We start from the raw sequence: 25,862 nt of genomic DNA, 5'->3' as shown, positions 1-25,862 counted from the left end.
GCCGAGTCAGAGGCCTTGGCCATTTTGTGTTCCTTTCCACAGCTACACGGAGAGTCGTAATTTGATTTATTGTGTTAAAGACCAGGCAGTTTGATTGATTTGCCGCGCTTACCATGACCATTTCAATGAGAACCAACGAATTTTTGATCACCAGGCAACGCATGCCCTGGACTTTTGCTGCGGCCGCAAGCTATAGATATGAATGAATATACGTGCAGTGGAGACTCGTGTAGTCTTGTTCAACTTTGGAGTAATGATGGAACGCAAACAGTCCAGATCTCACCAGTAACATTGACCAGGAAATGGAAACGATCTACTCATGGTATGATATAAGTATATGGCAGGAGGGAGGGCAGAGGGCAGCAACTACTCCTGCGCCAACAAACATCACAGCAAAGATGGCCATGGCGGCCAAAACCCAGCTTGTCTTGTGCATGCTCGTGGCCTTCTTCTTCCTCCTCCTCGCCATGGAGGTTGCTGCCGCTAGGGAACTAGAGGAAACAGGTACCGGATCTCATCTCTCTCTCTCTCTCTCTCTCTCTCTCTCTCTCTCTCTCTCTCTCTCTCTCTCTCTCCTCCCTCTGTATGTGTGTCTGCACATGTAAACATGATCAATGCTTTGCTTCTTTGCTTGCTTCAGGTGATCCCTACAAGGGTACGTATCCTTCAATGGGTTATCCAACTGGACCGCCACCATAATTCATGGGTCCCGGGGAATACTTATAGTACTCTACAACATATTTATACATACACGCATGTTCTTAGTTTCATGAGAAATAAACGATATGTATCTATATATGTATACGTATGCAGGTGTCAGAGAAAATGTTTGTACCTACGAGTGGATTAATACATGTTTCTTCCACATCATGACTGTTAAACTTGTATGACCATGCATGCGTGTATGTCCATCCTTTTCTTCGTACAATTGCATATGCTGGATGAAACGATTGGTCCTTGCGCGCTGTGCAATGCAAGTTTTTTCCCCCTCTCTTTGACAGTTTATCATCAGAACAAGTTTATATCGAATGAATAGAGCAGCGTTGCCTCTTGTGACAACTTCTGTCCATCGCTTGGAAACTGAGGCTTCCTTTGATCATAACACATGAAAATCGCATGAATAAAAAAACTATAAACCCCCAAAAGTAAACTATAGAAAATGAGATGACATGTATCTCAATTTCTATAGGAAAAGAGATGTCACATGATTCATACGATAGGAACTTTTTCATTAAGTCTAGCCTTTTTTTTTTCTTTAAAATGTGAAGGATTGGTTCCTATCCTACATAGGAATAGGAGTCAATTCCTAAAATTCAAAGGGATCTAAAAGAATTTTTCCTGCAAAATTCCTATCCTTTAGAATTCCTACAAAATTCCTCTAAACCAAATGAAGCCTAAAAAAAATGGATAGTCACAAGGAGATCAACAAATCTACTCATACTTTCTAATACTCATAATCATAAAAAAAACATGAAGGCCACTCGAAACAACAACCAAAAATCGGCAAGTTGCTTAAATTAACAAATATCTGCACATTAACATTGTGGTCATCAGCCCACACGTCACTCGTGGGTTACTCATACCTCTAGGTTGCCACCACTAGTGCCCCCTCCTCTGTGTCACCTCCACTTGTGGTCGTGGGGTAAAGCCCAAGTAGAAGGCAGTAGGGGAGGGGAGGGGAAGCTCTAATGGGAGAGACAGTAGGTGGCATGAAAGGGTTAACAACATAGCTTCTAGGCGAGCGCGGAGGTAAGCAAGCAAGCGTCCAACTCCTGAATATAAGTGTTACTTGAAATACTCAGCTCTACATGTTTGTTTACATGATATGAATTGCCAGAAACCATAATTGTCTTTATGCACAAGCAGATACATTTCTTATGCAGCCAGAAGAAAGCAAAATTGTTAAACCTATCAAGAATAGATGCACATGATGATGTCGGTGGTAATGTTGTCTTGCACGCGAAGGACAATGACCCGATGGATGACATGCCAAGTGTCGTTTGTGCCCAGTAAAGATTACACGCCTTAGTTGTGGGTCACATTGCAAAAGATGTACCTGAGTTCAAGTTTCTTCAAACATAAGCAGAAAACTTATCTGTAAATTTTACAATCTATAGTTGTAACAAATATCTTTACCAAGTATTTTTATCTAAAGGACGCCACGAAGTTTGTATGTGTTATGCAATGAAGAATTTTGTGGTTCCGAACATGAAGAAGGCTCCTGATGAGGAGACAAAAGTATCACACTCATTGATGGATGACACAAAGAAGATTATTCTTGGTTCTTAGAAGGCCAAGGTGAAGTTCAAGGCCGGAAACTATTAACATCAAATCGGCATAGCACGACAACACTTGTAGTAACACAAGCATCACGTGTGCTACACATAATGCTATGGCAACCAACAAGGCTGCCAGTGACTAACGACAATCCCGCTGTCGGTGTCAAAACCGGCAGATCTCGGGTAGGGGGTCCCAAGCTGTGTGTCTTAGGATCGATGGTAACATGGACACGGGATTTTACCCAGCTTCGGGCTCTCTCGAAGAGATAATACCCTACATGCTGCTCGATTGACTTTGATGAGTATAGGGGTTACAAAAGTTGATCTACCTCGAGATCGTATGTTGTGGTCTAAACCTGAGGGTATGATGAATAATCTCATGATCATCTATTGACTAGCCTAGCCTCGGCTTATATAGCATACCGGAGGCCTAGGATAACAAGAGTCCTAGTTGAATACATAGGTGGAGAGGAGTCCTTGTCTTGATCATCAAGTCTTGTGGAATATCCCTTGTATGCGGCATGGGCTGTCCGAACTGGCCCATGAGTGAACCGCCACGGGGGTCCTCGGCCCGATCCAGCTGGTCGGGAGACGTGGTGAGTACACCCTAGTCCAGGACACCGTCAGTAGCCCCCTGAACCGGTCTTCAAGTTGAAGACGCTCCTCGATTCTTCCGAACTGTTCTTCATCTTTGGTCGTTTGTCTTGAAAACTGATTCAACAAATATTCTCATCTTTGATCTTGAGGATCGCCGAAGTGAATCCGAAGAGTTTACACGTCGGGTATCCGAGGAGCCCCTTTAAGTTCTCGGCCTTTATCAATGCCTTGTTATTTTTATGCCACACCTCGGGTTTGAAGTTGTTCCCGTGCGGCGGTGTCCTCCTGCATCCGAGGTATCTTTTGCAACTGAGCAGCAACGCCAGACTATATCCGAGCTCCAACGCCAGACTATATCCGAGGTGTCATAGATCACCTTGGCTTAAAAAAGTTTGAAGGAGGTTATCCGAGCTTAACGCTGGAAAGTTCTCTATGGAGCCACCCGCTCGCAGCCGAGCTTTATGCCGGACTGCTTCCGAGGTGATGCACCACCTCGGGCTCGGGCTGATTGTTTGCGGATTTTATTTCCGATTGATGCAATTTATTTACTGACGAGATATATAGCCAGTAGCCCTCAAGGTGTGTGTCGGCCTAAAATCCGAGATGCACCTGAAGGATAAAATCAAACCGCTGACCCCAGTAGCCCCTGAGGCTCAGGTCGATTAGTGAAATCGGCTTGAGGATCAATTCCCAGCTCGACAGTATACTTAGGAATAGAAACGCGGTGTAATATATTAGGGGAAATAGTGATCGGCGAACAGGCCCTTGAGAGAGGGTCTTGAGAAGTTGCCGTAATATATTAGCTTGATTCCGGATAGGTCCAGATGGTACCTATTGTTGTCCGAAGACGCGTTTGCCCATAGCTCGGTCAAGCCGAACACTGGTCACTATGAATTTTCTGCATTGTATAGGCAGTGTAGTAGCCCCTGAGCCACTGGTCGGGTGGTAATACTAGATCAGGGGATCGATGCCCCCCTTTATTATTTGTAAATGATAAGCGCGAAGCCCAGTAGCCCCGAGCCTTAATGTGGGCACGGGTGGCCGAATTAAGGATTGATATCCGTTTGACAGAAAATTTTGTTGTGTTTAACACAAACTTCTCGGAAAGAGAATAAATATCTCATAAAGGAGTTAGAGCTAACAAAAGCAGAGATCGCCAAGGTCGGCCTCAAGGGGCTTAATAGATAGGAAATCAATGCCAATAAGAAATTATGAGAGCGTTATGTCAGCTGCTCGGTTGTCTCGAAGAGACTGTGCCATTGACTCTTTAAAAGATGGCTGTGAAAAAATTGATTTTTGCTCACAACTTACGTGTAATGATTCTATGTACCCAAGTACTTTACATCATTAATGCTCGGATCCGCATTCTACAAAACTTTGTTAACCGACCATTGGCTTCAACCTCCTCGGCCAGTAGCCACGGAGTGTTTGTCCCACTTTATAAAGCCTTTATAATGGCAAAAGTTTTACGGAAAACAAGGCAATCCGGCCATACGGTTTTATAAACAAAGGTACACATAGAGATAAGTTATAAAACATCTTCTGGGAAAATAGTTCCATTATAGGTTTCTTTTCCCAGGCTGTCGTGTTGATTATGATCATGAAACCTCAACTCCGATCAATGTGGGAGGAAAATATTGCGGATTTAGTTGGGGAGAAAGTTCCCGAACTCTGTGGTCCACAAAAGAAACCGAAATTTTCACTTCCATCGTTGCCGACCAATTATATCATTTAAGATGGCTAGCTTTCGGCTTCACCCAGTCTGAGGTACTAACCCGGATGACCCGGTAGTAACAATCATAGAGGTGCTCCCTTTACCACCTAGCCGAACAATCGGGAACGTAGGGGTAAGCACAGGAGCCAGGCGATCCAGCTTGGCCAAAATCTTAAGTCAAATTGATTCATATTTATGGCTTTATTACGATAATTATGTAAGGAAAATTCTCCATTAAGACTGTTTATATCCTGAAAGTGGCCCATCGTCGGCTTCCACCCCTTTGTAGATGCTACACAGGGTGTTTCCGTACTAACAATACAACTCTTAGCCGACGTCTCGGTGCCGGAGGCGGTTGTGTTTAGCGGAAACGAGGCAATCAGATATGCGGGCTCTATAACTTTCACTTAGTCATAGGAGTTTAAAGTTTGGGGCCAGTTAGTGTTCGGCGTCAGCCGAGGTCGAGCTGTTAACACTTCGGCCAGTTTTATGAAAGGTCCGTTGTTTAACGCGGTCGTCGGATCACTGACCAGTTTACGCTCATTATGACAGTCAGTTTTCGGCTTTCTCCACTAAGGTACTTGACCAGCTTAACCGGAAGTACAATCATAGTGGCTCTCCCTTTGCACACCTAGCCGAACAAAGCAGAACATAGGAGGCAAGCACAGGAGCCGGGCAACCCAACTATTGACCGAAGACATAATTCGAAACTGATGCATATAAAGCAATATCCGAGAACATTTTGCCGAGGACTCCTCGGAGTACCTTGGCTTTTGGTGGGTTTGGCTCAAGTCGCGGCCCCCCCGTTGGTATTGCCGATGTTTAAAAAGTGTCCGGCAATGTACTGTAGGATTTATGCTCGGACCCAACACTGAGGTGCAGGTCGGCAGGAAAAATGCCGAACGATGGGTCGAAAAAGATTTCCCAAGCTGGATTATTACGCAGGATGACCCGCCTCATAAAAGAAAAATAGACAAACAGATCAAAAGTGCCATAAGCTTGAAAAGCCAAAAAACTTATGTAAAAGCTTGACGTCCGAACTAAATCAAGTCATTTGGTGCCAATCCAAAAATTTGTCTTAAAGTTTTTTGTGCTTTTGTCGTGCTTTAACATGACACATCCGATCTCTGAACTGCAAGTAGGTCAGCTTCTGCTTCAACCTCCTTATCCCAAAGGCGGAGTGCTTCTTCGAGGCCAGTTTAGCGAACTAAACTCGAGCGACTTTAGAGAGAAATCAGGCTATCTAGCTATTGACCATACACTCGAGTTAAAAAAAGAGTGGTAGAAAAAGACTTTGCAACGACCAAGAAGAAAACACATTTACTATAAAATGGCTAATATAAATTTTAAGAGCCCCAGTTAACATGGGAAAGGAAGTGCTTTTAACAAACAACGTTTGTTGACAAACTAAGTTTTTAACGCAAATATAATATTTGGTCGAACCGAACAAAATTTTAAAAAACTGAGCATGGAAGCGACTTAGCTGGTTAATGTGCTCGGTGTCGATGCGCGGCCCGAGCTTACGGCGGGACGAGGTGGCGGAGCGAAGGGCTACGCACTCCGAAGTGGCGACATATCACAACCAATGTGGCGAGGTGGACCCCCAGTCCGACCGAGGCCATGGAGCGGGCCGGCAGTATGACGCCGATGAAGGAAATATGCCCTAGAAGCAATAATAAAGTTATTATTTATTTCCTTATTTCATGATAAATGTTTACTAGTCATACTAGAATTGTATTAACCAGATACTTTGTACATGTGTGAATACATAGACAAATAGAGTGTCACTAGTATGCCTCTACTTGACTAGCTCATTGATCAAAGATGGTTAAGTTTCCTAGCCATACCTCTAATTGCTGACAAAGCTCTCCCTCGACCTCAGCTGGATCTAGAGTTTGTGGGACGTCACTGAGCTGAACGTGTGCAGATCGCGGAGGTGCCGTACCTTCGATGCTAGGATCGGTCGGATCGTGAAGACGTACGACTACATCAAACGCGTTGTCATAACGCTTTCGCTTTCGGTCTACGAGGGTATGTAGACAACACTCTCCCCTCTCGTTGCTATGCATCACCTAGATAGATCTTGCGTGTTCGTAGGTTTTTTTTGAAATTACTGCGTTCTCCAACATTGGCATCCGAGCCAGGTCTATGCGTAGATGTTATATGCACGAATAGAACACAAAGAGTTGTGGGCGATAATAGTCATACTGCTTACCAGCATGTCATCCTTTGATTCGGCGGTATTGTTGGATGAAGCGGCCCAGACCGACATTACGCGTACGCTTACGCGAGACTGGTTCTACCGACGTGCTTCGCACACAGGTGGCTAGTGGGTGTCTGTTTCTCCAGCTTTAGTTGAATCGAGTGTGGCTACGTCCGGTCCTTGTTGAAGGTTAAAACAACACACTTGACGAAAAATCGTTGTGGTTTTGATGTGTAGGTAAGAACGGTTCTTGCTAAGCCCGTAGCAGCCACGTAAAACTTGCAACAACAAAGTAGAGGACGTCTAACTTTTTTTTGCAGGGCATGATGTGATATGGTCAAGACGTGATGATATATAAATTGTTGTATGAGATGATCAGGTTTTGTAAAAGTTATCGGCAACTGGCAGGAGCCTTATGGTTGTCGCTTTATTGTATGAAAGGCAATCGCCATGTAATTGCTTTACTTTATCACTAAGCGGTAGCAATAGTCGTGATAGCAATAGTTGGCGAGACGACAACGATGCTTCGATGGAGATCAAGGTGTCAAGCCGGTGACGATGGTGATCATGACGGTGCTTTGGAGATGGATATCAAAGGCACAAGATGGTGATGGCCATATCATATCACTTATATTGATTGCATGTGATGTTTATCCTTTATGCATCTTATTTTGCTTAGTTCGGCGGTAGCATTATAAGATGATCTCTCACAAAATTTCAAGGTATAAGTGTTCTCCCTGAGTATGCACCGTTGCGACAGTTTGTCGTGCCGAGACACCACGTGATGATCGGGTGTGATAAGCTCTACGTTCACATACGGGGGCAAGCCAGTTTTGCGCACGCGGAATACTCGGGTTAAACTTGACGAGCCTAGGATATGCAGATATGGCCTCGGAACACTGAGATCGAAAGGTCGAGCGTGAATCATATAGTAGATATGATCAACATGGTGATGTTCACCATTGAAAACTACTCCATCTGACGTGATGATCGGACATGGTTTAGTTGATATGGATCACGTGATCACTTAGATGATTAGAGGAATGTCTATCTAAGTGGGAGTTCTTAAGTAATATGATTAATTGAACTTTAATTTATCATGAACATAGTCCTGGTAGTATTAGCATATCTATGTTGTAGATCAATAGCTCGCGATGTAGCTCCCCGTTTATTTTTATATGTTCCTAGAGAAACTAAGTTGAAAGATGATAGTAGCAATGATACGGACTAGGTCTGTGATCTGAGGATTATCCTCATTGCTGCACAGAAGAATTATGTCCTTGATGCACCGCTAGGTGACAGACCTATTGCAGGAGTATATGCAAACGCTATGAACGTTTGGCAAGCTCGATATGATGACTACTTGATAGTTTAGTGCACCATGCTTTACAGCTTAAAACCGGGACTTCAAAAACGTTTTGAACGTCATGGAGCATATAAGATGTTCCAAGAGTTGAAATTAGTATTTCAGACTCATGCCCATGTCGAGAGGTATGAGACCTCTGACAGTACTTTGCCTACAAGATGGAGGAGAATAGCTCAACCAGTGAGCATGTGCTCAGATTGTCTGGGTACTACAATCACTTGAATCAAGTTGGAGTTAATCTTCCAGATAATATAGTGATTGATAGTGTTCTCTAGTCACTATCACCAAGCTACTAGAACTTCGTGATGAACTATAATATGCAAGGGATAACAAAAACAATTCCCAAGCTCTTCGCGATGCTAAATCAGCGAAGGTAGAAATCAAGAAAAGCATCAAGTGTTGATGGTTAACAAGACCACTAGTTTCAAGAAAAGGGCAAAGGGATAGAAAGGGAACTTCAAGAAGAATGATAAACAAGTTGTCACTCCCGTGAAGAAACCCAAAGATAGACTCAAGCCTAAAACTTAGTACTTCTACGGCAAAGGAAATGGTCACTGGAAGTGGAACTGCCCTAGATACTTGGCGGATAAGAAGGATGGCAAAGTAAACAAAGGTATATTTGATATACATGGTTCAGTTGCTAAGAGTAGTAACTCGAAACGGGAGTTGCAAAATAAACAGAGACTAGTTAAGGGCGAGGTGATGATGTGTGTTGGAAGTGATTCCAAGGTTGATAAGATCACCATCGCACACTCCCTTTACCTTCGGGATTACTGCTGAACCTAAAATAAATGTTATTTGGTGTTTGCGTTGAGCATGAATATGATTGGATCATGTTTATTGCAATACGGTTATTCATTTAAGTCAAAGAATAATTGTTGTTATGTTTACATGAATAAAACCTTCTATGGTCATACACTTAATATAAATGGTTTATTGAATCTCGATCGTAGTGATACACATATTCATAATATTGATGACAAAAGATGCAAAGTTGATAATGATAGTGCAACATACTTGTGGCATTGCCGTTTAGGTCATATTGGTGTAAAGTGCATGAAGAAACTCCATGCGGATGGACTTTTGGAATCACTTGATTGTGAATCACTTGATGCTTGCGAACCGTGCCTCATGGGCAAGATGACTAAGACTCCGTTCTCCGGAACAATGGAGCGAGCAACTGACTTATTAGAAATAATACATACTGATGTATGCAATCCGATAAGTGTTGAGGCTCGCGGCGGGTATCGTTATTTTCTGACCTTCACAGACGATTTGAGCAGATATGGGTATATCTACTTAATGAAACACAAGTCTGAAACATTTGAAAAGTTCAAAGAGTTTCAGAGTGAAACGGAGAATCATCGTAACAAGAAAATAAAGTTTCTACGATCTGATCGCAGAGGCGAATGTTTGAGTTACGAGTTTGGCCTTCAATTAAAACAATGTGGAATAGTTTCACAAACTCATTCCACCAGGAACACCACAGCGTAATGGTGTGTTCGAACATCGTAACTGCACATTATTAGATATGGTGCGATCTATGATGTCTCTTACCGATTTACCACTATCGTTTTGGGATTATGCATTAGAGACAGCTACATTCACGTTAAATAGGGCACCATCTAAATCCGTTGAGACGACACTGAATGAACTATGGTTTGGCAAGAAACCAAAGCTGTCGTTTCTTAAAGTTTGGGGTTACAATGCTTATGTGAAAAAGCTTCAACCTGATAAGCTCGAACACAAATCGGAGAAATGTGTCTTCATAGGATACCCAAAGGAGACTGTTGGGTACACCTTCTATCACAGATCCGAAGGCAAAAATATTCATTGCTAAGAATGGATCCTTTCTAGAGAAGGAGTTTCTCTCGAAAGAAGTGAGTGGGAGGAAAGTAGAACTTGATGAGGTAATTGTACCTTCTCCCGAATTGGAAAGTAGTTTATCACAGAAATCAGTTCTAGTGATTCCTACACCAATTAGTGAGAAAGCTAATGATGATGATCATGAAACTTCGTAGGTCTACCAGAATAAGATTTGCACCAGGGTGGTACAGTAATCCTATTCTGGACGTCATGTTACTAGACCATAACGAACCTACGAACTATGAGGAAGCAATGATGAGCCCAGATTCCGTGAAATGGCTTGAGGCCATGAAATCTGAGATGGGATCCATGTATGAGAACAAAGTGTGGACTTTGGTGGATTTGCCCGATGATCGGCAAGCCATAGAAAATAAATGGATCTTCAAGAGGAAGACCAACGCTGATGGTAGTGTTACTATCTACAAAGCTAGACTTGTCGAAAAAGGTTTTTGACAAGTTCAAGGTGTTGACTACGATGATATTTTCTCACTCGTAGCGATGCTTAAGTCTGTCCGAATCATGTTAGCAATTGCCACATTTTATGAAATCTGGCAAATAGATGCCAAAATTGCCTTCCTTAATGGATTTATTAAAGAAGAATTGTATATGATGCAACCAGAAGGTTTTGTCGATCCTAAAAGTGCTAACAAAGTGTGCAAGCTCCAGGGATCCATCTATGGACTGGTGCAAGCATCTCGGAGTTGGAATATACGCTTTGATGAGTTGACCAAAGCATATAGTTTTATACAGACTTGCGGTGAAGCATGTATTTACAAGAAAATGAGTGGGAGCACTACAGCCTTTCTGATAAGTATATCTGAATGACATATTGTTGATCGGAAAAGATGTAGAATTTTCTGGAAAGCATAAAGGAGTGTTTGAAAGGTGTTTTTCAAAGAAAGACCTCGGTGAAGCTGCTTTCATATTGAGCATCAAGATCTATAGAGATAGATCAAGACGCTTAATAAGTTTTTTCAATGAGTACATACCTTGACAAGTTTTTGAAGTAGTTGAAAATAGAACAGTCAAAGAACGAGTTCTTGCCTGTGTTGCAAGGTGTGAGGTTGAGTAAGACTCAAAGCCCGACCACGGCAGAAGATAGAGAGAATGAAAGTCATTCCCTATGCCTCAGCCATAGGTTCTATAAAGTATGCCATGCTGTGTACCAGACCTATTGTATACCCTGCCCTGAGTTTGGAAAGGGAGTATAATAGTGATCTAGGAGTAGACCAATGGACATTGGTCAAAAATTATCCTTAGAAGAATAAGGATATGTTTCTCGATTATGGAGGTGACAAAAAGTTTGTCGTAAAGGGTTACGTCGATGCAAGCTTTGACACTGATCCAGATGACTCTAAGTCTCAATCTGGATACATATTGAAAGTGGGAGCAATTAGCTAGAGTAGCTCCGTGCAGAGCATTGTAGACATAGAAATTTGCAAAATACATATGGATCTGAGTGTGGCAGACCCGTTGACTAAACTTCTCTCACAAGCAAAATATGATCACACCTTAGTACTCTTTGGGTGTTAATCACATGGCGATGTGAACTAGATTATTGACTCTAGTAAACCCTTTGGATGTTGGTCACATGGAGATGTGAACTATGGGTGTTAATCACATGGTAATGTGAACTATTGATGTTAATCACATGGTGATGTGATATAGATTATTAACTCTAGTGCAAGTGGGAGACTGAAGGAAATATGCCCTAGAGGCAATAATAAAGTTATTATTTATTTCCTTATTTTATGATAAATGTTTATTATTCATGCTAGAATTGTATTAACCGGAAACTTAGTACATGTGTGAATACATAGACAAACAGAGTGTCACTAGTATGCCTCTACTTGACTAGCTCGTTGATCAAAGATGGTTAAGTTTCCTAGCCATTGACATGAGTTCTCATTTGATGAACAGGATCACATCATTAGACAATGATGTGATTGACATGACCCATCCGTTAGCTTAGCACTATGATCGTTTAGTTTGTTGCTATTGCTTTCTTCATGACTTATACATGTTCCTCTGACTGTGAGATTATGCAACTCCCGAATACCGGAGGAACACCTTGTGTGCTATCAAACGTCACAACATAACTGGGTGATTATAAAGATGCTCTATAGGTGTCTCCGATGGAGTTTGTTGGGTTGGCATATATCAAGATTAGGATTTGTCACTCCGTGTTTCGGAGAGGTATCTCTGGGACCTCTCGGTAATGCACATCACTATAAGCCTTGCAAGCAATGTGATTAATGGGTTAGTTGCGGGATGATGCATTACGGAACGAGTAAAGAAACTTTCCGGTAACGAGATTGAACTAAGTATGATGATACCGACGATCGAATCTCGGGCAAGTAACATACCGATGACAAAGGGAACAACGTATGTTGTTATGCGGTTTGACCGATAAAGATCTTCGTAGAATATGTAGGAACCAATATGAGCATCCAAGTTCCGCTATTGGTTATTGACCGGAAGTGAGTCTCGGTCATCTCTACATAGTTCTCGAACCCGTAGTCGCACGCTTAACGTTCGATGACGATTGGTATTATGAGTTTATGTGATTTGATGTACCGAAGGTTGTTCGGAGTCCCGGATGTGATCACGGACATGACGAGGAGTCTCGAAATGGTGGAGACATAAAGATTGATATATTGGAAGGTTATATTCGGACACCAGAAGGGTTACGGAGGTCACCGGATAAATACCGGAGTACCGGGAGGTTACCGGAACCCCCGGGGGGTCAATGGGCCTTCGTGGGCCTTAGTGGAAATAGAGGGCAGCAAGGGAAGTGTGAGGCGCACCCCCCCTAGGCCCAAACCAAATTGGTTTAGGGTTTGGGGGGCCGCCCCCCTCTTTCCTTCTCCCCTCCTCCTCTTTCCTTTCCCTCCTAGTTGGACTAGGAAAGGGGGAACCTACTCCTAGTAGGAGTAGGATTCCCCCCTTGGGGAGTACCCTATGAGGCCGCCGGCCCCCTCCCCTTGCTCCTTTATATACGTGGCCAGGGGGCACCCCTAGGAGACACAAGTTGACAGTTGTCTTAGCCGTGTGCGGTGCCCCCTCCACAGATTACCAGCTCGGTCATATCGTTGCAGTGCTTAGGCGAATCCCTGCGTCGGTAACTTCATCATCACCGTCATCACGCCGTCGTGCTGACAAAGCTCTCCCTCGACCTCAGCTGGATCTAGAGTTTGTGGGACGTCACCGAGCTGAACGTGTGCAGATCGCGGAGGTGCCGTACCTTCGGTGCTAGGATCGGTCGGATCGTGAAGACGTACGACTACATCAACCGCGTTGTCATAACGCTTTCGCTTTCGGTCTACGACGGTACATAGACAACACTCTCCCCTCTCGTTGTTATGCATCACCTAGATAGATCTTGCGTGTTCGTAGGAATTTTTTTGAAATTACTGCGTTCTCCGACAGCCGAAGTCCCCAACGTGGGTTAATGAAGTGATGACGAAGCCCCGGTCCAGTCGAGGTGACGTGGTACGTCGGTACGGCGAGGTGACAGCGCTGCCCAACCCGGAGCATTTACCTGTGCACAGAAAATAGTGCAAGCCCAAGATAATAGTAATAATAAGAAATTAAAAAAATCGTAGCATAATAATTAAGTTATGTAAAGTGAGTAAATATGGCCCGTGTTCCGAACACTCGATGAGGTAGAGTTCTCTCAACGATGCTTTAGTCCTCGAGGCAACCGAACATGTCGGTATTGCAATTCGACCAACGAGGTGATCACGCGAGCCGATTTATGCCGATTGGGACGACGACGTCGGCTTGCCGAAGTGACTGCATGACGCAGTCAAAGTCGATTACCTACACATGTAAAATAGTGCAGTTCAAAAATAATAGTAAATAAGAAACCTCGCATAATTAATTTAGCAAAATAAAAAAATTAAAGAGATGTGGCCTGGCGTCGAAGCCAATGTCTGTGCACGGCATTTGGCATGACAAAGCCTGTATTCATAGGGCAGTCCGAGTCCCCGATGAGGCATTCGCCGAACTGCGGACGGGAAACTGACTGAACCATCACGCAACCATCGTTAATGCAGCCGTCATTTGACAGACCCGTGTACAGATGCTGGAACAAACCAGAGTAATAATTCCTCGGAAAAAGTAAACCCAAGCAAGAAAAATTTACAAGGATCAATAGCACCTGGTTTATCTGTTGTAACAATCTGAAGAAAGGTTACTCCCAAAATTGAGACTCGATCCGCACACCCATTGCTTGATGGGCGATGAAGTGACGGCATGGCGATGCTGGCAAAGGCTGGCTCGCCGAGGCAAATCCCCGGGTCCAGCTAATGTGACGAAGCTGGTCAGCTGGTGATGCCGAAGTCACTACTAGAGTAGGTTGATGAAGAGATGGCGAAGCCCCCGGACAAGCCAAGGTGACGGGGCAGGTCGGTGATGTTTGCCGCACCATGCCAGCCGAAGTGTCAAAGCAGGTCGGTGTGGTAGACATCGGCTTGGTTAGCCGGATTAGTGTCTGGGATTTCTTCGGAGTCGTCCTCCGGTACGATGGTGCGACGGGCGAGTCCGGACAGGGCTGACTCCTCGTGTTCGGACGCCGAAGTCGCGTCCTGGCTTGAAGAAGCACTGGTGCGACGATGCCGACGCGGGCCGGATCTTGTGACCCGGTCAATGCCAGCTTGATGAAGTGACCATGCAGTGATGCAGGGGTGCCCGCTCCGTATAAACCGTGGGGCGACAATGTTGGTGATGATTTGGCCTTCATGATGCCGAACTCTTGTTCGGCTTGCCAAGATGATAATCCGATAAGGCTGGGCTCGGCTCGATGAAGCGATGACCCGTCTAGTGCAGGTCGGCAGCCGTGTAGCAACGTTGTCGGGCTGGTTTGACACCGGCATAACGGTGAAGATTACCTCCGAAAAGAAGCAAAATTTGCGAGCATGTGTTTGGAAACAAGACACAATACCTTAGAAAAAGTTTCCTTGAAAAAGGATGTTCAATATCCCGTTCATGAAGAAAGATGAATTCGGGTCGGATTCGTTTTCGCGCAGAAAATAGATCCGAAATTTGACGCGATCATCGGAGGTTTCCTGGAGTTTGAACGGTCGGATCAAGCTGAAATTTGGAGGGCTGGTAGATACAGTAATTCCGTAGCCGATCAACGGTTGGATTTTTCAAAGGACGTCCGAGCTGGACGCTGGACTCCTCGCCCTAAACTCGTCCAGATTCTCGTCCAGATTCGATAGGGCTCCGGTATATCATAGATCTTCGGAGATTCCTCCATCGGAACGTGTCGTGGAATTGTCACGGCAGATGTCCTCGAGCTAGGACTTAGTCGTGGAGCCATTGCAACTAGGAAGCTTGAAGGGGTTAAGTGGGACAAGGAACACGAGGGTTTATACTGGTTCGGCCCCTTACGGTGAAGGTAAAAGCCTACGTCCAGTTGAGATGGTATTGATTAGGGTTACGATCACCAGGGAGCTAAACTTGCTATCCCGGCTCTCGATGAGATTGTTCTCGCCTCTAAACCGCTGCCGGGTCGTCCCTTTATATAGGGAGGCTGACGCCCAGCAGCCCTCAGAGTCCCGGCCGGCTCATAAGAGTGTCCGGCTCGGACTCTCAACTATACTTGTCTTACACTACAAGTTCTACCATAACAATGATTACAACTACGGGCTTTAAGCCATATCCGGGTCTCAGCCCATCTCTGGCCCATCGTCTTCAAACTTGGCTCCGGGCTTCTGGCAACGACCGTACGAGTAACCCGGCCCCTCCTGGCGGGTGACTCTAAGGTCTATATCCTCAACATTAGGCCCCAGATTGATTTGAGCCGGCTCACGTCAATCTTCAACTCTTCTGACAGAAAAAATCTCCAGCTTACCATTCATGTGAAGGCCATAACCCGGAGTAACGTCATCCTCTGAACTCCGGATAATCCGCCATGACGTCATCCTCCATTAAGTCCGTTTTTTACTCCGCCAGATCCGCAACGGATCTTTGCTTTTACTGTCATTCCGAAAATCGAGGCGTCGTGGGGGGGAGATAACCACGCCGTGATCTCCTTGAATCTCGCGCCCACTTATGACCTTGCCTTATAAATAGGCCGGCCCGACAGGCTCTTCTCACGCTCTCTTCTTCCTCCTCGCGCCGTCACTCCTCTATCCGAGCTCTGCCACTGCCGCCGCCGTCGCGCCCCTGGTCTTCATCAACTCGTCCGCTGCATCACCCTGACTCGGACCAGATAAACGGCGGCGACTTGCGCTCTTCTCCAACTCCGGTGAGTCTCTTCTGCCCTGTCAGATAGATCTACCGTAGGGTTCGTCTGTGTTCTTCGCGTTCATCGCCATTGCCACAAGCCTCGGTAGTTCTCGTAGTCACTGCACTTGTTTGATCTTTAGCCTTGTATAAAACTAGTGCGGTAGTTGTTTAGGCCTCATTTCAAGTGCCAGTAGATCTCTTTCCACTGTATAGATGATTCGTTCGAGCTCAAGAACATCCGCTCGTCTGTTTCTAGGTCTAGAAAATTTTCATTTCACCCGACCATTTTGATCCAAAAAAGTTACTGCAAGATGTGAAACCTGTTTTACCACACTTAGTAAAAACTGCAGCCATTGAATCTTGGCGGCTTACGATTCCGGGTTAAAGAAACCACACGCTGCCGAATCCTCCGACTTAAAGAAAACCATGCTTCGTAGAATCCTCCGACTTAAAGAAAACCACCATATTTGAGTATATACCATTAGTCCCCTTCATAAACCGCCACCATAATTTGGAACTGTAAATCTCCGGTTTATAATTAACCCGGACACTTTTCCTTTTTGTCATAGACCACCAACTTTCACCATGCCTCCCAAGGCTCCCATCACTTGCAATTGGATGAGGTCCAACGTCACCAACGAGACCCTGGCCAATTTTGTTAAGTCCGGATATTTGCCTAAGAAGGAAATCATGTCCTACCGTGCCCCTGACCCGTCGGAAGAGGGACCACAGCCAAGGGACGGGGAGGTAGTGATCTTCGCAGATCTTATGAGCTGGGGCTTCGCACCGCCCGGCTCAAAGTTTTTCAGGGACGTGCTCAACTTCTTTGACCTGCGGCCTCAAGATATAGGACCCAACTCCGTGTCCAACATCTGCAATTTCCAAGTTTTTTGCGAAGTGTACCTTGGAGAAGAGCCTAGTCTGCTGCTCTTCAGAGAGCTGTTTTACTTAAACCGCCAAAATGAGTGCGCCAACGGGCCAAGTTTGGAGTTAGGTGGCATCTCCATCCAGCGGCGTAGGGACTGTCTTTTCCCTTACGCAGAGCCGCCGAGCCACCCCAAGGACTGGAATATGACTTGGTTCTACTGCCAAGATATGTCCCCGGCTGACGAGAACCCGCTGCCCGGCTTTCGCCCAACACGTCTAGAGCCGACTCACCCGCTGTCGGACAAGCTGACTGCAGCGGAGCGCCAGCCTCTGCTTCCGACTATCAATAAAATCAAGGCCCTCCTGGGCAACGGCCTGAACGGAATCGACCTGGTCCGGGTCTGGATCTCATGGCGGGTGATCCCATTGAGCCGCCGCCCCGGCTTAATGTGTGAGTACACCGGGCGAAAGGATGACCCTCAGAGGCACAGTCGCAATGATCTTCCAGAAGACGTTGCTGAGGAAGAGACCAAGGCTCTATTAAACGAGAGTCTGGCAGACTGTGGAAGGACCGGGTTAGCCCCCTTCTGCAAAACCAACCCGGCCCCAGCGGTAAACCATTGACTTTAATATTTTATCTCCTTCTGCATATAACCTGCATCTGAACCGTTTTGAAAATTCATCCTTGTATTTTTCAGGCTGATGATAAGTTCTGGCGGGTCAAATATGACCATGAGGCGGCCAAGAAGGCCAGGAAGGCGAAGAAAGCCGCCAAGAAAGCCGCCCCTCGTAAAAAAGGAAGCAGACCTACTGCTTCGGAGCTGATGCAACTAAGCGACAGCTCCGAGTCAGAGGTAACCCCTAAGCCTTTAAACTCTTGCTGTACTTGTGGTTTGTTGTTGTCCGCTTTATCAACACTTGCTCATTGACAGGATGACACCGGCGCCAGTAACCCGGTGGTTGAAGAGGTAATGTCACTTTCCTCCGACTCGGAGCCCTTGCCACAGCTGAAAGTCCGAAGGGTAACCCGGAAAGTAAGCTTTTCACATCCTTTAGCTCATCAAGACCCTCAATTTCTTTTGAAGCGACAGGTTCACGAAAGCCGGCGTCACACCCGGACCAACAAGGACACCGATCTCTCCGCCGGGTTACCCGACGCAACAAGGAAGCGTCACACTGAGGTTTTTTCTCACTTGTACCCTTTTCATCCGTTGGCGGGTGTTATCCGTCAGCCACTCAACTCTTCTGACTCCAATTATCAGGAGACCTCCCCCTCTTCGGGTGACTCCATGCAGTCAAATCTGCCGGCCTTCAAGACTGCGCCTGGGTAACAACAATCATCTTACAGTATCTTTGTCTGTACTTACTCTTTGTGTGCCTAACACTTCTGTCTTTTCAGTGCCCAGGCAAAGCTCACCAAAAGAGCGAAGAAGACCAGGTTAGCCGGAGTGCCGGACGTACCTGAACCGGAGGTGACAGCTCAAGAGCCGCCAGCTGCCTCCGCCCCCGAAGCCACCAGTCCAATGGACACGACACCTGAGGCCTCTGCCCCGACTACCAAGGCACCGACCGAAACTTCGGTTAACCCGGAGGCCTCCGGCTCAGCTCCACCAGCAGACGACCCGGACCTGGTTATCACCCGGACGGAGTTCGTTGAGCCGGGGAGACCGACCGTGTTGGCCAAATGCTCCGCGAAGGGGGAGTTGCTGCAGCCCCACCGGGTGAACCTGGACCTCTCCGGCTACACCGACTTGAGCATTGGAGAGCTTGTCTCTGGCTACATCAGCCAAGTACACAAGAGCCGGGACGCCGAGGTCGCCATGGTCAACCAGATCCAACAAAAATTTGAGGTATCCTTCTGCTGTCTTCTTACTTACTGCATAGTTACCTTTGCCATGCTAGCCCCCAAGTCGACGACTTATGCTTGAATATGTTGTAGACTTAGGTTCCGGCTTACTCAACTGAGCCGGCAGTATGTAGATAGATACGTTCAATATGCATTAGCCCCCAAGTGCCAAGTGTCTTTGCTTGGAAAACGCTTGGGACTTATATAATGACTGTTAATAACCCGGAAATATATGCAGGCTGTTGGCAAGAAACTAGAGGTGGACCTTGCGGATCTCAAGAGCCGGCTGAAGATGCAGGAGATGGAGACCCGGAAGGCAAACGCCAAGTTTGTATCCAGCATCGCCACTCAAGAAAAATTGAAGACCGAGTTTGATGCTGAGAGAAAAGCCTGGGTCGAAGAGAAGGCCGCACTGGTGACCCGGGCGGAACAGGCGGAGAAGGCTCTCACTGAGAAAACCGCCGAGCTCTTCGCCAGGTTTCCCAAATGGTGGCCGCTATCTTCGGCAAGTCACCTCACCGGCTTTCATCAAGTTTGTATATGTCATGAGTCATCCTTGTCACCGGCTTATCTGATTCTGTTAAACAGGTCCCAGGAGTGCCAACCTCAACCAGAGCGTGGTCAGCAAGTTAAAGGCCGTGTACACCCTGGTGGAACAGCTCTACACCGGGTCACAGCGTGCCTTAGCTGTGGTGGCCCTATCCAACGATGTGCCAACTCATCTGGCCGAAGTCCTGCGCCGGCTTGCCGTTCTGCCTCAGCGGATCCAAGAGCTGCGACGGGCCTCCGCGAGAGCCGGCGCAATCGCTGCGCTGAGCCGGGCCAAGGCATTTCTGCCGGAACTAGACCCGGCAGACATCGCCCTGGGTTATCCAAGCCTGAAGGAAGACGGCTCAGCTTTCGACCAGAAGGACTTCGCAGCGTGCGTGAAAGCTGTACGCCCGGTGGCCACCCTCATCGGGAATGACACAGATCTGACCAAGTACCAACTGGGTTATGACGCGGAGAATCAGAGGATTCCGACCCCTCGCTATGAAGCCCTCAACCTGATCCCGCCGGCTCGTCAGCACACCTTCGCCCCGGAGATTGACCCGGCCCCGTTAATTGATGAAGAAGCCCAATTCGAAGCTCTCAGCGGCATCAACTGGAAGTCATCAACCTTCGAGGTCTTGGGATCAGCTGGAGGAGGAGATAGGAATGAGCCGGGGACCTCAACTCAGCAAGCATCATAATTTGGTTGGCGGTTTATCAAACAATGTTCCACCTTTTAGACTTGAAGAGTTTTTGTAATAGAGTAGGTGCAAAAGTCTATCTCTGCCGTGCCATCGTGCACGTATTGAATGCCAAGGTCTTTTGAAGTTGTCTCCTTAATATTTCTCCGGGTCATAATCATCCTTTTGTTTTTCTCAACCTCAAAGCGGTACCTTTAAGTATTCTGCATAAAAAGGAAAATCACAAGTCTCAAGGCGGCTTACCGCCCGGAGAATCAGGTGTCTTGGATAGATAACCCGGAATATGAATCAAAAAGAGACTGGTCCTCAATTATCTGCTTGACATAGCCGTAATAACACTTAGCGGCCAGTAAGCATACTTCCGGTTTAAATAACCCGGGTAACAAGGTTGGTATCCTAATTCCGCCTTATCTGTCATAATGATACCCATGGCGTTCAACGAACACTATAAACCAAAGTTAAGCCGGTAAAGTGAGACCCGGCCGTACACACCTTGACATGATCAGAGTAAACTTGTGATAAAGCAGAGGAACTTTTAGGGGCTTCCGGTTCGAATACGACCAGAGACCCGGCCCAAAGGGGTTAAGCCAAGATTCGGATACGATCATATAGCCCCCAGTGGGTGTGGCGATGCCAATCAAGAGGGTACCGACAACTATGTTCTCTTTGGTTCGAATACGACCCATGTTTGAACAGGAAGCCCCCAAGTGATTTTTAAAATTGTTTAACGACGCTGATTCGAATACGATCCTCGTCGGTTCTCAGAGGGGTTAAACTATGATTCAAATATGACCAAAGATAACCTCCCAATGAGCTCGGCTCCTTGCCAATCAAATGGGTATCGACAGCTATGTTCTCTTTGGTTCGAATACGACCCATGTTTGAACAGGAAGCCCCCAAGTAACTTTACTGCTTACGGCTAGATTCGAATACAATCATAAGCCGGATCCTCCTTTAAGTCATCATGTAATTTTGTAAAAAAAACAACACGTGCATATTTGGAGGAGAAAAAAAGGACAGAGGTCCTGCTTTATTATTTATCATAATATATACATGGCTAAGACAAATATGTACACCACGAGAGCCGGTAGCTCAAGTGTAGTAAGGCCGAAGCTGAGCTATGTTCCACGGCCGACGGGTCTCTTCCTCAGACTTACGTGAATCTTTGTGCTCCCGAATGTCAATGAGGTAATATGACCCGTTGTGCAAGTTCTTGCTGACCACAAAGGGCCCTTCCCAAGGTGGGGATAACTTGTGTGCATCTGTTTGATCCTGGATGAGCCGGAGCACGAGATCGCCTTCCTGAAAGACCCGGGATTTGACCCGGCGGCTATGATAACGGCGCAGGTCTTGTTGGTAAATCGCTGAACGAGCTGCTGTCACATCACGCTGTTCATCCAACAAGTCAAGAGCCTCTTGGCACGCCTGTTCATTATCCGTCTCAACATAAGCCGCCACGCGAGGTGAGTCGTGACGGATGTCGCTGGGGAGGACTGCTTCTGCTCCATAGACCATGAAGAAAGGCGTGAAGCCTGTAGACCTGTTAGGAGTAGTATTGATGCTCCATAAGACGGAGGGCAACTCCTCCACCCAACAACCCGGCGTCCGTTGCAAAGGGACCAAAAGCCGGGGCTTGATGCCCTTCAGAATCTCCTGGTTAGCTCTCTCAGCTTGACCATTGGATTGGGGATGAGCCACTGAGGAAACATCAAGTCGGATATGCTCTCGTTGACAAAACTCTTCCATAGCGCCTTTGGATAGATTGGTGCCATTGTCAGTTATGATGCTGTGCGGAAAGCCGAAGCGGAAAATCACCTTTTTCATAAACTGAACTGCCGTGGCTGCATCGCACTTGCTAACGGGCTCCGCTTCTACCCACTTTGTGAACTTATTAACTGCCACCAAGAGGTGGGTCTTCTTATCCTTGGACCTTTTAAAAGGCCCAACCATATCAAGCCCCCAGACCGCAAAGGGCCAAGTAATTGGGATCATCCTCAGCTCCTGAGCCGGCACGTGAGCCCGTCGTGAGAACCTTTGGCAACCATCACATTTACTGACCAAGTCCTCTGCATCAGCATGAGCCGTCAACCAATAAAAACCATGACGGAAAGCCTTGGCCACAAGGGATTTTGAGTCGGCATGATGGCCACAATCCCCTTCATGGATCTCACGCAAGATCTCTTGACCTTCCTCAGGGGAGATACAACGCTGAAATGCCCCTGAAACACTGCGATGATGCAATTCGCCGTCGATAACGATCATTGACTTAGCCCGCCGGGTTATTTGCCTGGCCAAAGTTTCATCCTCAGGCAACCCTCCCCGGGTTATATAAGCTAGATATGGCATTGTCCAGTCTGGTATGACATGAAGAGCCGCCACTAGCCGTGCCTCCGGGTCAGGGACAGCCAAGTCTTCCTCTGTAGGCAACTTAACCGAAGGGTTATACAAGACGTCCAGGAAAGTGTTATGCGGCACCGGCTTTCGCTGAGAGCCTAGCCGGCTTAGGGCATCAGCCGCCTCGTTCTTCCTGCGATCAATGTGCTCCACTTGGTAGCCCTGAAAGTGCCCAGCAATGGCGTCGACCTCGCGGCGATAAGCCGCCATGAGAGGATCCTTAGAATCCCACGTGCCTGATACTTGTTGAGCCACCAAGTCTGAGTCACCAAAGCACCTTACCCGGCTCAAGCTCATCTCCTTAGCCATCCGAAGACCGTGGAGCAGGGCCTCGTACTCAGCCGCGTTGTTAGTGCAAGGAAACATCAACTGTAGCACATAATGGAACTTGTCACCTTTAGGGGACGCCAACACAACGCCAGCCCCCGAGCCCTCCAACTGCCTGGACCCATCAAAATGAATAGTCCAATACGTGTTATCCGGCTTTTGTTCGGGCACTTGTGACTCTGTCCAATCATTGATGAAATCCACCAAGGCCTGAGACTTAACAGCAGTGCGTGGCACATATTTGAGACTGTGGGGTCCAAGTTCTATAGCCCACTTAGCAATTCTCCCTGTGGCCTATCTGTTTTGAATGATATCACCAAGGGGGGCAGAACTGACCACAGTGATGGGATGGCCCTGAAAATAATGCTTAAGTTTCCGGCTCGCCATGAACACGCCATATACCAGCTTCTGCCAATGCGGGTACCGCTGCTTGGACTCAATGAGCACTTCACTGACATAATAAACCGGCCGCTGAACCGGATGCTCCTTACCCTCCTCCTTGCGTTCCACCACAATAGCCACACTGACGGCTCGTGCGTTTGCCGCCACATACAGTAGCAAGGGCTCCTTATCAACCGGAGCAGCAAAGACTGGGGGCTCTGCCAGCTGCTTCTTTAAATCCTCAAAGGCGGCATTAGCTGCATCATTCCAGACAAAGGTATCCGTTTTCTTCATTAACTGATATAGGGGCATGGCCTTCTCACCCAAACGGCTTATAAACCGGCTTAAAGCAGCGATGCGACCCGCCAAGCGCTGAACGTCATTTATACATGCCAACTTAGCCAGGGAGGTGATGGCCTTGATCTTCTCCGGGTTAGCCTCCATGCCTCTGTCAGAAACCAAGAAGCCCAAGAGTTTGCCTGCAGGAACACCAAAGACACACTTGGCCGGGTTAAGCATCATCTTATAAACCCGAAGATTATCAAAGGTTTCTCTTAAATCATCTATCAGGGTTTCCTCTTTGATGGATTTAACCACAATATCGTCCACATAAGCGTGAACATTGCGCCCAATCTGTTTATGAAGACAGTTCTGTAGACAACGCTGGTAAGTCGCCTGTGCACACTTGAGTCCAAAGGGCATAGACACATAACAGAAGGCTCCAAAGGGAGTGATAAACGCCGTCTTCTCCTGGTCCTTAACTGCCATCTTGATCTGATGATAACCAGAATAAGCATCCAAGAAACTTAAACGTGCACAACCTGCCGTAGCATCAATGATTTGATCAATACGGGGGAGGGCAAAAGGATCAGCCGGACACGCCTTGTTCAAGTCCGTGTAGTCCACACACATCCGCCAGGTGCCGTTCTTCTTGAGTACAAGCACCGGGTTAGCCAACCACTCTGGGTGAAAGACTTCAACGATAAACCCGGCTGCCAAGAGCCGGGCTACTTCTTCACCAATAGCTTTCCGCCTCTCTTCATTAAACCGCCGAAGGAACTGTCTGACCGGCTTAAATTTAGGATCAACGTTGAGAGTATGCTCAGCGAGTTCTCTAGGTACACCTGGCATGTCAGAGGGTTTCCATGCAAAGATGTCCCTATTCTCACGGATGAACTCGATGAGCACGCTTTCCTATTTTGGATCCAGATTGGCACTGATGCTAAACTGCTGAGATGAATCCCCTGGAACAAAATCAACAAGCTTAGTTTCATCAGCCGACTTAAATTTCATCGCCGGCTCATTTTCCGTAGTCGGCTTTTTCAGAGAGGTCATGTCTGTTGGGTCAACATTGTCCTTGTAAAACTTCAACTCCTCTGTAGCACAAACAGATTCTGCATAAGCCGCGTCGCCTTCCTCACATTCCAGAGCCACTTTCCGGCTGCCGTGAACCGTAATGGTCCCATTGTGACCCGGCATCTTGAGCTGTAGGTACACATAACACGGCCGTGCCATGAACTTGGCGTAAGCCGGCCGTCCAAATATAGCATGGTATGGACTTCTTATTTTGACCACTTCAAAGGTCAATTTCTCCACCCTGTAGTTATTCTCATCACCAAAAGCCACTTCCAATTCGATCTTGCCAACTGGATAAGCCGATTTACCAAGTACTACACCATGAAAGATAGTGTTGGACTGGCTGAGGTTCTTATCAACCAACCCCATACGACGAAAAGTCTCATAATAGAGGATGTTGATGCTGCTGCCTCCATCCATGAGCACCTTTGTGAACTTATATCCTCCCACTTGAGGAGCCACCACTAAGGCCAAGTGGCCCGGGTTATCCACCCGAGGAGGGTGATCCTCCCTACTCCACACTATGGGCTGCTCAGACCATCGTAAGTAGCGTGGGACCGCCGGCTCAACAGCGTTCACAGCCCTCTTGTGAAGCTTCTGATCTCGCTTGCACAGACTAGTGGTAAATACATGGTACTGTCCACCGCTTAGCTGCTTTGGATTGGTCTGATAACCCCCCTGCTGCTGTTGATGACCATGGCCAGCCTGTTGATTAAAGCCCCCTTGACCATTCTGAGGACCGGAATTTGAGCCGCCGCCCGGGCCATGAAAGCCGCCAGCACCTGAGCCGCCGCCCGGGCCATTGTAATTCTTAAAGGCCTTCATGATCGCGCAATCCTTCCACAGATGAGTCGCTGGCTTCTCTCTAGAGCCATGCCTTGGACAAGGTTCATTCAACAGCTGCTCCAGCGTTGGACCTGACCCGCCGCCTCGGGGAGGGGGCCTCCCCTTGCGTCGCTGGTTGTTACCTTGGGAGTTGGCATTGGCTACAAACTCTAGGCTGCCATCGGCCTTGCGCTTGCCTCCTCCTTGGTTCCCCGGGTTAAACTGAGGACCCTTGACATTGCCGTTCTTCTTTCCCTTCCCTGTCCTTTCATCATCTGAAGGGGGATCCTTGGTACCATCGGAATCGGCGTATTTGACAAGAGCCGCCATTAGTGTACCCATATCGGTGCAGTCGCGTTTAAGCCGCCCGAG

The 25,862-nt window shown here is 46.9% G+C and overlaps 1 long non-coding RNA gene across 1 annotated transcript; it reads left to right on the top strand.

The window, feature by feature from the left end:
• Positions 1–368: 368 nt before the first annotated feature.
• LOC141041836 (uncharacterized) lies at positions 369–870 on the top strand. The gene is made up of 2 exons (XR_012203560.1): positions 369–504; positions 641–870. It is a non-coding gene; the product is annotated as an uncharacterized lncRNA (long non-coding RNA).
• Positions 871–25,862: the final 24,992 nt, after the last annotated feature.

Source organism: Aegilops tauschii, chromosome 2 (genome assembly GCF_002575655.3).
Source record: "Aegilops tauschii subsp. strangulata cultivar AL8/78 chromosome 2, Aet v6.0, whole genome shotgun sequence".
In the NCBI taxonomy this organism is placed as follows: domain Eukaryota; kingdom Viridiplantae; phylum Streptophyta; class Magnoliopsida; order Poales; family Poaceae; genus Aegilops; species Aegilops tauschii.
This window is presented reverse-complemented; position numbering and strand designations above follow the sequence as displayed.